The sequence below is a fragment of the Vombatus ursinus genome, unplaced genomic scaffold (assembly GCF_900497805.2).
Source record: "Vombatus ursinus unplaced genomic scaffold, bare-nosed wombat genome assembly UNPS02014821.1, whole genome shotgun sequence".
Lineage (NCBI taxonomy): Eukaryota > Metazoa > Chordata > Mammalia > Diprotodontia > Vombatidae > Vombatus > Vombatus ursinus.
Genome location: NW_020954599.1, coordinates 39555712 through 39571636, shown reverse-complemented (window position 1 = coordinate 39571636; position 15925 = coordinate 39555712). Strand labels below are relative to the sequence as shown.

At 36.7% G+C, this 15925-nt stretch overlaps 1 pseudogene; it reads right to left on the bottom strand.

The window, feature by feature from the left end:
* Window positions 1–3868: 3868 nt before the first annotated feature.
* LOC114024451 lies at window positions 3869–15534 on the bottom strand (annotated as a pseudogene).
* Window positions 15535–15925: the final 391 nt, after the last annotated feature.

The window sequence follows — 15925 nt, the reverse complement described above, 5'->3', positions numbered from 1 at the left end:
TATCTATCTATCTATCTATCTATCTATCTATCTATCTATCTATCTATTTATATGTACATATAATTTTATTTCCTTACAACTACTCTAATACTAACAAAGGACTCATGAGTTACAAATATCATTTTTCCATGCAGAATATAAATAGTTCAACCTTAATAAGTCTCTTATGATTTCTCTTTCCTGTTTACCTCTTCATGTTTCTCTTGAGTCTTGTATTTGAAAGTCAAATTTTCTATTCAGCTCTGGTCTTTTCATCAAGAATGCTTGAAAGTCCTCTATTTCACTGAATGACCATTTTTTCCCCTGAAGGATTATGCTCAGTTTTGCTGGGTAGGTGATTCTTGGTTGTAATTCTATCTCCTTTGCCCTCTGGAATATTATATTCTAAGCCCTGCAGTCCCAGCTAAATCCTGTGTTATCCTGATTGTGTTTCCACAATACTTGAATTGTTTCTTTCTGGCTGCTAGCAATATTTTCTCCTTGACTTGGGAACTCTGGAATTTGGCTACAATATTCCTAGGAGTTTTCTTTTGGGCACCTCTTTCAGGAGGTGATTGGTGGATTCTTTCAATTTCTATTTTGCCTTCTGGTTCTAAAATTTCAGGGCAATTTTCCTTGATAATTTCTTGAAAGATAACATCTAGGCTCTTTTTTTGATCATGGCTTTCAGATGGTCCAATAATTTTTAGATTATTTCTCCTGGATCTATTTTCCAGGTCAGTTTTTTCAATGAGATATTTCACATTGTTTTCTATTTTATCATTCTTTTGAATTTGTTTTACAGTGTCTTGATTTCTCACAAAATCACTAGCTTCCAATTTCTCCGCTCTAATTTTTAAGGAAGTATTTTCTTCAGTAAGCTTTTGGACTTCCTTTTCCATTTGGCCAGTTTTGCTTTTTAAGGCATTCTTCTTCTCATTGGCTTTTCAGACCTCTTTTGCCATTTGGGTTAGGCTATTTTTTAAGGTATTATTTTCTTCATTATTTTTTTGGGTCTCCTTTAGCAAGCAATTTTCTTGCATCACTCTTAGTTTTTCCTCTGCTTCTCTTATTTGTTTCTCAAAATCCTTTTTGAGCTCTTCCATGGCCTGGGACCAATCCATATTTTTCTTGGAGGCTTTGGATGTAGGAACTTCGACTGTATTGTCATCTTCTGGTTGTATGTTTGGATCTTCTTTGTTACCAAAGAAAGATTCTATGGTCTGATTCTTTTTGTGCTGCTTGCTCATGATCTCAGTCAATTACTTGTGTTATAAACTCTTTGACAAGGTAAGAGACTGCTTCCAGTGTGGAGAATGTACTGTCCCAAGCTCCAGGATTTTGTGCAGCTGTTTTCAGAGAATCTTCTAGGGACCTGAAAATTTTCAGTTCTTCCAAGGTGCTTTGATGAAGAGCAAGGTGTTTACTCCTTTCCTGGCCTATGCTCTGGTCTATGAGTGACCACAAGCAATCTTTTCTGTCTTGGAACTATGAGGAGGATTTCCTCTCCACTACCACTACAAGCTCCACCATCAGCTCCACCACACCAGCACTCCTGCTCGCCCCAGGACCGCCACCCAGAACTGTGACCCAGATCCAAGCACGGGCAAAGCAAGAGAATCCTGCACCAGCACAGAGATCCCTGCAGTCCCCCTCTGATCAGCAACATGATTCCCCCTCAGTCTGTGGGCCAGGAAGCTCTGGAGGCAGCCACTCCCTGGGACCATGCTCAGTGAATGGGGCTAGGACTCCATGCTTCTCTCTCATCACAGACATAGACTTTTCCTACTGACCTTCTAAGTAGTCTTTAGTGTTCATGGGTTGAGAAGTCTGGAAACCACCACAGCTGTCTGAGATTCTGTTCTCTGAGACCTACTATAGGTTTGCTGAGCCCGGCACACCCACATTGAACTACACTCCTCTCCCCGCCCAGCGTGATAGACCTTTCTGATCAACCATCCATGTTATCTTGGGCTGGAAATTTGTTTCACTCTGTCTGTTTGTGGGTTCTGCTGCTTTAGAATGTGTTTAGAGCCATTTTTTACAAGTATTTGGAGGGGTTTGAGGGAGAACTCAAGCAAGTCACTGCTTTTACTCTGCCATCTTGGCCTACAGATATTTTGGAAAACAAGTGTGCAAATAAAGTGACTAAAATGTGCATATCCTTTGAACCAGAGACTCCCTTACTGAACTTAAACACCAAGAAAACCATTGATAAAAAGAAAGTCTCCAAATACACCAAAATATTTATAGCAGCATTTTCTGTGATACAAAAGAATTAGAATCAAAGTAGTTTTTTTTAACTTAACAAGGTTTTATTCATAGCAATTCATGTAAGTAAATGGAATAACAGAAAAACTAAACAAATGAAATGAAGAGGATGAAAACCATCTTCCACTCTGTAGCTTTTAACTCACCCCCTGTGTAAGTATCTAGGGCTCAGAGAGCCATACAGCTCAGGGACCCTGAATTACATCCATAACTTAAACATCTCTTTAAGGTCATGCTCTGAACAAAAAAGAAAGCTTAGAAGGTATATGTTGAATGGGAATAAACACTGAAATATAGCAACCATGTCAGCAACTTATGCAATTATCGTGATATACAAAAAACATTTATGCAGCCTTTCCTGATCTTTTACCATAAAATCTAGTTTTAGAAGTTTGGATAAAATCATTAGTGGTATATAACCATGCAGAAAGCATATCACACTAATAGCACAAAGGCAAAGATTTTGCACAAGTATTTTAGTTTTTTACCTCACTCAGTCACATGCAATACCATATCAATCTTATTCCTAACAGATCATAAAAAGATATTTCAAGGCCTAAATGTAAGCTACAATACTTTACATCTGTAGTCATAATCAAAATAAAATTCACTGACTCTTAAAGGAATTTTAAATGTAGGGCTATATTGAATTGGTAAACTGCAACACAAAATCGTGTAACATAGGTAAATAAATACCAATCTCATTCTAAGTGATGCAAGCATGCTACTTTCCCACTAATTTAAATTACTTTCAATCACTATGAGCCAGAATGCATGCCCAAACATTAAACTCCACATTAATAATGCCTTAGTTTAAAAATGAAATCTAATGAAGTACAACAGTCAAATTATATTCACTACATTAATGTTTTAAATGTAAAATTAAGATGTCAATCTTTAGTTTGATATTCCCCTTCACTATTTCTCCCACCCCCATTCACCAAAAGGTCAAAAAAGTGACTCATTTGGCATTTCACAAGGTGCTTCATTTTATTCTAATTTGTCTTGTTTTTTTTTTCCAACTTCTTTTGGGGTACTTAAATTGTTACTTACAGGAACCTGCTTCTACTATGGGTAGCAAGCTCCATTTTAACTTGTATTAACTTCATTTGTGTAGTTCTTCATTAACATGCAAATAACTAGAAATCCCATCAACAGGAAAACTTATGTAGAAAACCCTTATACTAAATTTTTTAAAAAATTAAAAAGCCTTTTTAGTGTTTGTAACCCCCATTCTTAAGTTTCCTTTATTGTGCACTAAAGAATTTTTCTTCTTTCTTATCCCTATGGTTCAATTATATGGTTCTTATTTTGGCAAATTCCCCATAATATTTCAGAATGTGCTGTTTTGTGAATAGATTCTATTTTTTTTTTTTGCTTCATCACAATGCTGTGTGGAGTTGTAATAGGAGGCAAATTTCCACCCACAAAGGCTCCAGATATTAAAACCTTTCCCAACATTGACTTAATATAGTGATGGCAAGACCTCCCTTCTGCCCCTTGCAGTGGGATTGGAGTTGTACTGTATTCTCTACTGGTTTACCCTGAACCCCCTGTACAGGGTAACATTTTCCCTGGATGCAGAGACTCCCTCCTGTCTCCCAAGATGGAAGGGCTCTTAATCATGGGACTGCAGCCTAAGTGCATGATATTGAACTCCATATTAAGCTGCAAGAAGTTCTTTTAAAGGAAGAGGAAACTGATCAGAGAGACACCTCCAATTTTCACCCCCAATTTGATTTTTAAATCCATGAAGGATCTTACAGAACATGTCTCTGTGATCATCTTTTGTACTAATATACAATGCAACAGCATCACAAAAAAAAATAAGATTTTAGATTACTCCACTGGCGTTGACACGGATCATAATACAAATCCCATGAAATGTTGAATCCTTTTCCTCATTTGCATCTTATATTCCTCAGAGAGCTATACCAGGGTCTTATAAACTACTGTAACATGGGGGCCACCTCTTGAGGACACATGTAACCAAGATGACCAAATGCTATTGCTATATTCTCTAACAACATCTTTGGTGTGTTGGGTCTGATAATGATTTCTACAAGCTGGTATAACACCACTGGAATATAAGGCTGCATGTCCATACCTGCTTGAATCTAGAATTCTCTAATTGCCTATGTAACATTTTTGCAGACTGAAATAAATTCTGGATTTAGGTTGGTTCCCATTATTGGCATGAAATCAGCTATGCAAAGTTTAACATGCTGAAAGAATACCTCTGTCAGGTCACCTAAACAAGGCAAAGGAACTCTGTTGAACTTCTGACATTTTATCCTGCATGCATTGGTACCTCATTGTTAGATCGTTACTTTGAGCTAGTAGTTGTTCAATGTTGTCTTCAAGTCCTTCAGATAGAGTAAAGCAAGTGCCACAACCATGAAATCTTTATCAAGAGCCTCATATTGATCGGGTTGAGAATTGTGCAAAATGGTTCGTCAAGAGACTGGTGGACAAGATTCACACATCACTGATGCACAGGTTTACAGTATGAAAGGAAACCAGACTACAAGGTTGTAGCAAATGAAGACAGGCACTCAAATAAAGGGAAGAGATCTTTATCTTCATCTTTTAGCAAGTTCCATTTCTGGGTTAGTGGAGGCATTAGCATCTGTATATATTATGGTTTATTTAAATGATGTCTTACAGAATCTTCTAATGTTCCTATGGCATCATAAGAATGAACAGATTCTTGTGCTGGTATTTACTAAAAGGGAAGACCAGGGTGTCAGGTATATAAGCAAGGTAGGAAACAAGTTATGTACAAGCCTGCTGTTCAAGGGTAGCAAAGGCATTGCAGGCATTCTCTTGTACTCTCTTGTTGCTATCTAGAAGACATTTAAGTAATTGTTATTAATGGCTTCAAGTACATATCTGGGGCCTGGCTAACTACCGAGTGTGCATAGTGGCTAAACAAAATATAATGGAATGTACAAGAGCCTTTTTATCAGAGAGGTAGTGAATAAGTTGAGAGATGGGTTCAGGCAAATGTGGTATCACACTCTGTATACAACCTTTAGTGACTGCTCCTAAGACTAAGATGCCTGATTCTTTAACTGCCCATTCAGGATAAAAAAGCAATTCCTTCAAGAGGGGCAAAAATATGTGGCAAAAGTTCATCACAAAACACATTTGGCAGAACATCTAAGAGGACAGCAGAACACTTTCTTAGATTCCAGTCAGATATTGTGTCATCATCATCTTCCTCTTCCTCAATTCCATTGTCATTATGCTGCTGAGCCACTGTTCATGATAGATGAAAATAAGGCCTTATATCTTGTTTGCTATCAGGAGCAGCTTCATCTTCTTCAATGTCACCTTTAAGTAGAATAATATCTATTTCTGAGTACTAAATGTCATTTACTAATACAAGAATCAACTTAGAAAGATGTCTACGTCTTTGCAGATTGGCCGTTAAGCCAACGTAAGCCCACGTTCCTAAGCTTCTAAAGCCACATTTTCGTCTTGATCTTGAGTCCTCTGAAACACGTACTCAACTATATTATGCATATGAGGAAAAGGTGATCCATTGGGACTTCAAGTAGCATCACTAGAGCCCAGCACACATTTTTATGTACCTCTGGCCCTTCATCACTGGCCAATGCAAACAGATCCTCAATAAAAGAATCAACATGTAACACCAGAGCTGGGGTTCTACTGAGGCTAAATTGATTGACACATGCAACACCATGAGACCTTATTTTGGGAATACTATGCCTGAAGAATTGTAAAAATTTAGGAATCGTGATGTTAAATGGACAGTCTGAAACATTACTATCTAAAATTTCAGCAGAATCTTCACATATTTTCTGAAGGGTTCCAAATGCTTCTTCACATGTATGATAATCTTCAGAATCCAACAAGCTACTGAGCTTTGTCAGGAGCTCAGACCAGTTCTTTAATTCCCCCTTGGAGGCAATGGTTGTAATCAGAATATCCACAGTGGTTCTGATTAGAGGGGAGGAGTCGCCAATATTATTCAGACATTCACTCAATGAAATCTGTTATTCCATTTGGGAAGTTATAAAAGTGTGCTTTCACATTATTCTTCAGAATGAGATCATTTAAAAACCTTGTGGGTTTATCTTCAGATTTCAATTTTGTAAGAATGAAAATTAGGTAGTTGTTAAAATCAGGATACTGGTTGAGTTGTTCCAGTTTTTATTGCACTGAATGAAGGTATCTCGAGACTGGGACTCTTTGAGTAACTGCAGGAATTGCTGAAGCCCTTGGTTATTGGGTTTCCATTAATACTCCATCTTGATTTGCTGGGCTGCCGGGTTTGGAGTCTTTGGACTGGGAGAACAAGCTGAACAGTTGCCAGTAGCAGGGCTGCCAGGGTCTGATGCTGCTGCTGTTGCTGCTTGCTTCTTCTTCTTCTGCTCAGTAGAAGTCCTTTCATTGGGGAATGGCTAAACAAATTGTGGTACATTTATGTATTAGAGTAATACTGACCTATAAGAAATGATGTATGTGATGAATACAGAAAAGTAAGGAAAGATGTTCATGAACCATTGCAGAGTGAAATAAGTAAAATCAAGAAAGCAGTATGCACAGTAACTACAAATATAAAAATGGAAAGAAGAGTCATATACATGAATCAAAAGTTAACGTAGCAAAATTATAAAGAACAATCATAACTTGAATGAGATGATATGAGAAGACACCCTCAATCTACCCACTTGTTGAAATGGGAAGTCCACAGCTGTATATTACGCATGTTTTTGGATTTTTTAAAAAAAAAGTATTGATCGTTTGTACTAATTTGTTTCCTCATCTTTTTTGCTGTCTTTAAAAAATCTATTTGTTATATAGTATGTCTCTCTGGGAGGGAGAAAGGGGAGGGTATGAATGGAAAAGTATGATGATATTAAAAAAATACATCAATCTAAACTTATAAAAAATCCTTGCTCAGTGGGTCCATTACAAATTTATGCTATATATTCTCAATAGAGCCATCACAGTTGAGCACACAATTGCAGCAAATCATTTTTTTTACACTTCTCTAATTGTTTAACTCTCTCATTTACTACAACAGCTATTTGAAATCTTGGTACTCCTTCTCGCGCCTCCAATTCATGTCTTACAAGGCCCTACCTGCTGAGACCATTCACAAGGAGCTCCTTCTTGTCTCCTCTTCCATATCTCACATCACTCAAATATTTTCTCCCTACTATCTCATTTTTATCCTTGAATCACAAGAATAAATGTCTCTACTTGCATCACATGCACAAGCAAACATATCTTCATGTGCCCTTTATCTCATGCTATCCCATATTATTAAGCATATTGCTCCAACTTTGATCTCCACTCTCTTTAATTTTCAGTCCCTCCCTATGAGCTCCTTCCCTTCTGCCTACAAACACACTCATGTCTCCCCCATTCTTAAAATTTTTCACTTGATCCTACTTTCCCTGTTAGATATCATCTTATATCTCTCCTTCATTTATCAGATAGATTCAGTAAGATGGTAGTCTAAACTAGATACTTCTACTTCCTCTTTGCTCGCTTGATTCTAAACCTTCAGTAATTTTGCTTCCTACCTAATCATTCAACTGAAAATGTTCTTTCCAAAGTTTCCAATGATTGCTTAATTGTGAAATTTTAAAGACCATTTATTAATTCTTTTCTTTTTTTGACCTTTTTTGACCTTCTCTTGAATACTCACCTCTCTCAGTTTTTTATGATAATTCTCTGTCCTCGTTCTTGTTTAGCAGAGAATCATACCAGTCTCATCATTTTTCAGTCTTGCTGAATCTTAGTACATGTTATACTCACTAACCTTATTGGCTCTCAAGTCTCTGTCATGGATTTTCTTCTCCTATCCCTTTACGTATCTTGCTTTGTGCTCTCCTCAGCCCTCATTTGTTCATTTACCATCTCTATGTAGATAATTCTCAGATCAATTTATCCAACTCTTTATTTTTTCTCCTGAGTTCTAGTTGGGTGTCATAAGCTGGTTTTTGGAATCTTGAAATAGCATATCAAACTCAACTTGTACAAAAAAGAATTCATTATCTTTGCCTCCAAATCCTCCCCTCTTCCAAATTTTCCTATTACTGTTGAAGGTCCCACCATATTGCCTTTCATTTACTCTTGCAACTTTGCTGTCATCTTTGATACTCACTCAACATATCCAATCCATTCCATATCTTGTCATTTCTATCTTCATCATATCTCTCAGATATACATATATATACATATATATATACATATTCATATTATCTATCTATCTATCTATCTATGCAATAATCTTTTCTCAATTCCCACCACTGTTAGTACTTTCCTCTGAAATTTTCTTCCACTGGCACTATTTATTTGCCATGTGCTTTTATTTGCATGTTGTCTCTCCCATTATAATGTGAGTTTCTTAAGGACATGGAATATGATTTTTCTTCTTTTTTATCCATATATACTGTTGGATAAGGTCTGCTGCATGTCCATGCAGTAGGCTTCTTGTCTGTCTCCCTGACTCATCTTTCCTTCAGTCTAGTCCATACTTCACTCAGCTATCTAAGTTATCTTCCTAAAGTGTAGGTCTGATCATGTCATCTTCTATTTAATAAAATCCAGTTTAAAACCTGACCATTTTTATATTTTCATCCACTTGGTCTTCATTTAGCATAGCACCTGGCATATGGTAGGCTTTTAATAAATATTGATTGATTGATTAATTATGATTTTTCTGAGTAGATGGACAGGCCAAACTCCTGTTAGTAATTACTGATATTCTTCAGGAAATTCTCAGATACTTTAGATTTAATGTAACTAGTGTCATGCCATCCACAAACAGGAACTTCTGGAGGATCTCACTATCGACGGGGAATTCCTCTGTGACCTGGATGCTGTGCTCTATCTTCTTTATCACCCTGGCAAATACATTTGTCAAAAATACATCTCCCTGTTTGATGTCTCACTTGGTGGTTATTATGAGAGGATCATTGAACAGAGTTATGTAATGTTATTATTTATTCCAAGCAATTCTTGATGATTTTTATGTATGAATGAGAGACATTATGTTGCAAAAGAGTCTATAATAGAGTGTTTTGTTCTTACAAATCCAACAACAACTATGAGATTTTATGTTTTCTACATCTTTCAATTAATTGTGAGGTATTAAGGATGTGATCCCCCCACTTCTGTTAACATTTTGAAAAGCTTCTGTTACCTTACTCATACCCTCTATTCAAGTATAGATGAATAATATAGCTATATATGTTGGTAGTTCTTGATTTTCTCTTGGTGACCTTTTTCATTTTTTGTATATTTTAAGGTTCCACATTTTTTCCACATCTTTGGTATATTCTCCTCCTCTGGAAACTCTGTTTATCAATCTCTCAATGACTTCACAATTATATTTCCCCAGCATAGATATTCTTTACTTGATCTAATCTAACTGATTTTCATTTAGCACCATTTCTACCTCTTCTATAAACCCCTTCTTGTCTTTGATGCTAGAGTCCAAGTGTGGTGGTTCCACTATACTTGATGGAGAAAACAGTTTGTTAAAATTTAAAATATATATAAATTTTCCCTTTTTCACTTGTTCGTAATCCCTTCACCCCCATTTTCATTCTTTAATGTCCTTGTTTATTTGGATATCTTCCTGAAATTTTTTAAACTAGCTTTATCCTCCACTGTTTTGTGAAATAATACTGTTTATAATTATTATTTTTCTTCACAAAATTTAAAAAAATGAATTTTTATTCTAACCTGATATTGCTTGGGTAAGTCACTTTTTCCTGGGAAGTAAATCAATAGTTTGCTAACTTAGGTGCTTTCTGAGCTCTTTTGTAATCCCATTCTGACAGTTCATTTATGTTAGTCAATCTTCTCTATGAAGTTGTTATAGTTGGTGTTGATTTCATTTGTTGCCCATTTCCCATATTTGATTTCTAATAACATTTCCAAAGTTCAACACTAAATCCTTTAAATTATATGACATGCATATTCTTTTATTTTTATTCTTTTACATTTCCCAGTTGTGCCTTGCCTTGCCTTGCCTTCTTTCTTCATTTCTTCCTTCCTTCCTTCCTTTCTTTCTAGCAAATACTGAACTTTACACAACCAGATGACTCAGGGATAACACCCCCTCCCATCAAGTACAAGTCTTTTCCTATCTTTTAAAACATAGTTTATTTTATCTTTTTATTTTTGCATTTCATGTTTACTATATACAATGTATACCAATCCTTAATTTTTAATTTTTCTTTACTTTTTTTTACTACCAAGATTATTTTTTTTAAAACTTGCAAGTCTTACACCTCTTCATTTCTTTTTCCTAGGTTATACTTTTCCATATATTTCTCTCCATATTCATCTTTACTTCCCATTGAACTCACCAAGAATCAGAGTACATATCAATTTGATCTCTAAGGTCTAACCTAATTCTTTATACAAGTTGTCTACCTCTTCCTCCTCAGTAACCTATGTTGATGCCCACACTGTACTTATTTTCATGGAATTCTTTTTGCAAACACTTAGTTAGTTAGTTCTGGAATACATGGTGATCATGTAATAATATTTTCTGTAGCTCCTGGGTATATGAGTAAACCATCTCATCAAAGCCTTCTTTAAATTCTCTCTCTAAGGAGCATCTTTAAGCCATTCTTATGTGTAAGTGAGGCAGTCCACAGAGTGCCAGATCTGGAGTCATGAAGAGCTAAATTCAAACCTCACCTCACTTCCTACCTATGTGATTCTGAGCATTCCACTTAATCTCTTGCAGCCTCAGTTTCCCCAACTGTAAAATGAAGATAGCATTTGTACCTACCTAGAAGAGGTGTTGGGACACTCAAATGAGATAGTATATGTAAAGTATTTTGCAAACCTTAAATGTAAATGCCAACTATTATTAGCTACTGTTATTATTCTCCTTCCATTTAGTTGCAACTTCTTGCTTTCTTTTGGTTATTAAGGGCAGTAAGTTAAAATAGGAAGAACCAGATCATGACTGAGGTGATTTCATTTTGTTTTAGTAACTTTCAGTGTTATACAGTTTCTTTGTTCACACCATAGGATATGCATATTCTGCTATCTCTTTTTCCTTACTGAGAATGCCTTTCCAGCCTTTTGCCCTCTTCATAGTATATGAAGGTGCCCCAGTGCCAAATTTCTATTTATGACTACAAATGAGATATCTCTCCTCCTGAAGAAAGGATTTTCTCATATGACCAATACAGACAACCTAGCCTTGACATGTACCAAGCTTCTTTGGTAGTACTCTTCAGGCATGTAAATCAGGAATACCATAATCTGGGAGTTCATAGTGATTCAAGATAGTCATTAGTATATTATATCACTGAAGATAACATAACACAATTGGAAAAGTACTCACTTTGGAGTCAGAGGGCCAGGGTTCAAAAACTGCCTCTATGACTAACTGCCTTTGTAACCTTGGACAAGACATTTCCTGGACCTGTTTCCTCATCTAAAAAATTGAACTTCTGGACTAGCTAACATCTGAGGCCTCCTTCCAAGTATTTTTCTTTAATCCTATTACTATTTGCAGTGATTGAGTACCCTCAAATAGGAATATCTGAAAGGGCACTAGTGTAGATGGTAGAATAGAAAGGTCTCCTTTGTGGAATTTTTTGGATATCCTAGAATTCACACTTTTGCTCTTGATTACTATTATTAATAATTAGGAGTCAAGCATCTATCTTGGCCTTTGACTAAGCCATGCAATGATAGAAAAATTGTGTTACCAGCAGAGATAAAGGAATTCAGAACCATATAGCCCAGAATAAAACATTCTGTGTTCCAAACTCAGTGCTCTTTTTAGCTTAATTTCCCAAGTATTCAAATTTACTTTCCTGTACTTCTCACATTTTAATTTGTCCATATTGTAAGTTCATTCTATGTTTTCAGCATTCCTTTTTCCTCTTTAGTACTTGGGTTCATTTGCTTTAGTATATTCACCTTTAATACATTTCTGCTTAAAGCTGAGTTTGGAAAGGGTCTGTGCAGTACATATGCCTGGGTAGAATCTTTTTTGATGTTTCTGGGTAATTGGAGTCTTCCTGTGAGAACTCTGGCAATAGCTTTTCATTGTAGAGAAAACAATGTCTTTGAGTGCAGTCAGCTGTCTGTCTGTTGCTTGGTGGGAGGAAAGAAGATGTTAGGAAAGATAGCAAAAAGTTAACCTCAAACCTGCTGTTATGGACCTGACAGGCGAACAGACGTTTTTTCTCTGTGGGAGATTGTTAACCTGTTACCAGCAACTCTGATCCTTCTTGAACCTGCTATAATATTAATGGAGGACAACAGACAGGGCAGACAAGTGTGTCCCAGGCCAAGGTAAGCCACTACTACTGCAGTTAATCATTTTCCATTCCCTTTAGAATTTTTTTTATTTTAGTCATTGATACTTTGAAATAAAAAAATGGAGGGTTTTTTCCCCCATTCTATGGCTTTCCTAAAACTTTATGTGATTTTGATTCTTATAGCTAAAAGACAAACCTAGTAATTGAATCCCAAAGTATTGAATGTATTGAAAGGTATTGAAAAGTTGATGACAAAGGACTTCATAAAAAAGACACAGGCATTAGTATGGTAGAGAAAGCTCTGAATGTGGAGTCAGAAACCTGTTTGGATTCCATCTTTTCTAGTTATACCCTTTGACTAGCCTGGTAAAAAAATCATTTAACCTTTCTTTCTGAATATTTTTTATTTTGCAAAATGAGGCAGTTGGGATACCTCTTTTCTAGAGTCCTTTTTAGCTCTAATATTCCAATATTATATCTAGTTGAAGCATCATTCTTCCTCCCCCCCATATTTATATCCAATCAGTTTCTGGGTCTTCTCAATTTTTCTTCCAAAGCATCTCTTTTATCAGTCCTCTTCTCTCCATCCACACAACCACTACAATTTAAGACTCACACCATCTCTTACTTGGATTATTATAATAGTTTTGTAATATGCCTCTCTTCCTTTAAATACTTTCTTCTCTTACCTATCCCATCCCCTAAAGAATTTGTTTTTCCATATCACTCCTCTCCTCATCCTCAATAACAGTAAGAGCAACAATAAGATAATAATAAGATAACTATTTGCATTTAGTAAGCACTTAATATTTTCCAGTCAAGTTGCTAAACTCTGTGAATACAAAGAAAAGCAAAAGGCGATCTTTGCTCTTAAGGAGCTCACAATAGAGAGACACTGTGCAAACAACTACACACAAACAATCATCAGGTAAAAGGCACTAATATTATGTAACATCAGGACCTGTAGAAGGTTGTATTTTTGCTGGGATGTGAAGGAAGCCAGAGATGCCAAGAGGAAGAGGTTAGGAAGGAAAGCATTCCAGGCATGGGAGACAACCAATGAAAATGACTAGAGGTGGGAGATGGAAACAGATACATAGGAGATAAAGTACTCGAATGTTTAGTACATGCCAGGAATTATACTAAAAGTTGAGACTGCAAAACAAGAAAACAAAATAATCCTTATTCTTAAGGAATATGCATTTTAATGTGAGAAGATTAGAAGGCTGGTTAGCTAAGTAGTACAGTGAATAAAATGCTCTGCCTAGATTCAGGAAGAATCATTTCCTGAGTTGGAATCTGATCTCAGATACTTACTAGGTGTGTGACCCTGGGAAAGTTAGTTAACCCTGTTTGCCTCACTTTCCTTATCTGTAAAATAGGCCAGAGAAGGAAATGGCAAATCACTCCAGTATTTTTGCTAAGAAAACCCCACATGGAGTCATGAAGAGTCAGACAAGACTGAACAACAAGAGGAAGTGTAAAGATGGTGGGGTACCTGTGTGGGGAAGAGAAGAGATGACTATTGTAGAAGTGGTGAATATCTGAGAGTGAGTTAGGAGGGAGTGAGCAGCACAGCTGGGCCTTCTGATGATATCTCAGTTCCCTGTAAGGATTTACCAATCACTGAAAAGGCTTCAGGGTATTGCATAACGACCACAGCAAAGTACGACAACACCTAGTATTCATATGACACTTCGAAGTTGTCAAGATATTAGCATCCACACTGCTTTCCAGAGCTAAGGCCTAACAAGCAAGCTGTGACCTGAGCTTGGCTTAACAGCAATCCTTTGCGCTCACCCTCTGGATGATCTCAGCCATAGCAAAATCCCAGAATTGTTTCATATAATCATTGCATCGCTTTGACCAGCACCAGGTGTTCTCTGAGCTTGGACAAACACCTGCTGTATTCATGCTCTGGTCATGAAGCCATGCTAATGAGTCAAACTTGTCTCATTGTTGCTGTTATCCTTCATTGTCCGGGCTACAGCTCACTGAGCAGTACTGAGATTTGGCCACACTAAAACAGATCCTTCCACTATGGGCAGGGCCCTGGCATATGTGTCTAATCTTTCTCCTTGCTTGCAAGGTATTTCCCTCACTTTGAAATTAAACTTCTGTTTGATTCCTGACTCTCCTATTTCTAGACTGCTCTGTTAGGCTCTGGCCACGCACAGGGTAGAGACAGGTTTTGACCCATTGACAAAGTTCTCGAAGACTTTTATATACTCTGTCTCCTTTTATTTTTTACAACAATAATGTGAAGCAGGTGTTATTACCTTCATTTTACAGGAACTGAGACCTGAGGCAGTAAAGGTCATTTCAGTTTCCCTGGGTCACACAGATATCTAGGTCTCTGAGACAGGTTTCAAAACCTTAGGGAAAAGGTGACGAGCTTTATCATTTAAAGACCTTCTCAACTGGCCCTATTTACCATACTGATTTCACAATATAATCTCTTTTCTCATGTAATCCATGTCCCAACTAAAGTGACCTTTGTGCTATTTCCCAAATAAAACTTTCCATCTCTAACTGTGTGTGAGCAGAACAACCTGTTCTCTTATTCCTGGAAAACTTTTCTTTTCACATCTACAGCTCAAGTACCATAACCTCTGATTACCCCAGTAATCAATACCTTCCTATTTACTTTGTTGTTACCTTATATCTATTTTGTATTTACTTATCTATGTGCATGCTGATTTCTCCCATCAAAATATAAGCTCCCTGAGGATAGGATGTTTCATTTTTGTCTTTGTGTTACCAGAACCTTGCATAGTACACAGCACAGAATGGGGTTTAATAAATACTTACGAACTGAATGAATGAGGAACCATAGACACTTTTTAGAGTAGAGAAGTAACATATACCCTATCACCCTTTACTCTCTTCCCCTCTCTTGGTTTCTATAACCTGGAGCCCATTCCTTGAAACCACCTTGGTGAGACAGGACTCACCATCTCCATTCCTTGTGGTGAAATGGAATATCCCCAGACGTTGCCATTTGCTTTCTGCTGCCTACCTCTATGTTTTACTATCTCTCCTGTTTCTATGCCCTTCAGAATCTCAACAATCTTATCTGACTTACTAGCCCTTGCCTTCCATCCCTCTATATAGCACCCTTGGGGATTTCAGGCCTTTTCCTTTTCTAAGACACTGAACTTCTTATTACATATCACACAATTAGGGTGAGAGCTTCTGGGGGAAAAGGAATGTCTTGATTTTGTTTTTTTATTTGTATCCCCAGCACTCAGTACAGTACTTAATAAAAGTCTTTCATTCATTGATTCATTCATCTTTCTTCATTTATTCATAGCTAACAAAATACTAAATGTGTCTATGAATAATAAGTGCTATTTTAATTTCATTTATCATTCTACAATACTTAGCAGATA